This window comes from Lucilia cuprina, chromosome 4 (genome assembly GCF_022045245.1).
Source record: "Lucilia cuprina isolate Lc7/37 chromosome 4, ASM2204524v1, whole genome shotgun sequence".
Classification (NCBI taxonomy): Eukaryota; Metazoa; Arthropoda; class Insecta; order Diptera; family Calliphoridae; genus Lucilia; species Lucilia cuprina.
Genome location: NC_060952.1, coordinates 83490676 through 83492029, shown reverse-complemented (window position 1 = coordinate 83492029; position 1354 = coordinate 83490676).

Here is a 1354-nt window from a genome sequence, read left to right as displayed (position 1 = left end):
GACTATAGACTAGACTATAGACTAGACTATAGACTAGAATATAGACTAGACTATAGACTAGACTATAGACTAGACTATAGACTAGACTATAGACTAGACTATAGTCTATACTATAGACTAGACTATAGACAAGACTATAGACTATACTATAGACTAGACTATAGACTAGACTATAGACTATACTATAGACTAGGCTATAGACTAGACTATAGACTAGACTATAGACTATACTATAGACTAGGCTATAGACTAGACTATAGACCAGACTATAGACTAGACTGTGGACTAGACTATAGACTAGACTATAGACTGCACTATAGACTAGACTAGACTTTAAACTTGACTATAGACTAGACTGTAGAGTACTATAACTATGGACTAGACTATAGGCTAGACTATAGACTACTAAAACTCTAGACTAGAATATAGACTACTGAAACTATAGAACAGACTAGGCTATGGATAAGGCTATTGACCAGACTATAGACTAAACTATGATCAGTAGTATTATCTTTATTGGAAAACACATATTTATATATCGTGTTTAAGCGGTATCATAAGACCTAATCCTCTCCCTTTTAGTTGATCTTCAAACCCCGTCCTGCCAGCAACAGCTTTACTACTCTTTCTTATCGCAATTTAAATTGTATTTATATTATTTTACTCAAATGTTATATAAAGAAAACATTAAACTACCTTAATTAAGAAATAATAAATCATATTATATTTCAAAAACACGTATACATAAATATACATATTCGAAAATAAATCAAGTAATTGTGACAGAATATTGTACATATAAATGGATGCCATTATTTTAAATTTATCATTTACGATTTTAAACAGAAAGCGTGAAAAATCATAAATATTATATTAATAAAATACAAACATTTACAAAGAAGAATATTATATTATTATGACAAACAGTGTAAATTGTGTTTTATGTTATATTTCAAAAATGTTTATCATGATTTACGGCAGGAAGTTTAAATGTTGCGAATCGTACGGTTGTGAAAGTGTGTGTGTGTGGATGTGTAGGTGGGTGTTTCGTTTAGTTCTAATATTTGTATTTTTTATCAAAAATTTGACGTTTTGGTTGGTGGTTTTGGTTCCTTCGAAAAATAAAAATCCAACAGCTTTACACAAAGTCATGGCAACACATGTTCTTAGTTGTTAGGGTCATTTATTTGCCATGGAATTTTTGTTTAGAAAATGAAACTAAATATAAAATCTTTTTAAATATTTCATCTTTATTTATTTTTTTTTTTTTTGGCCCTCACTTCCACATTTATATTTGATTTGTCGTTGTATTTGTTTTATTTTATTTCGCATTGAACCAATTTAAGGCAAATAT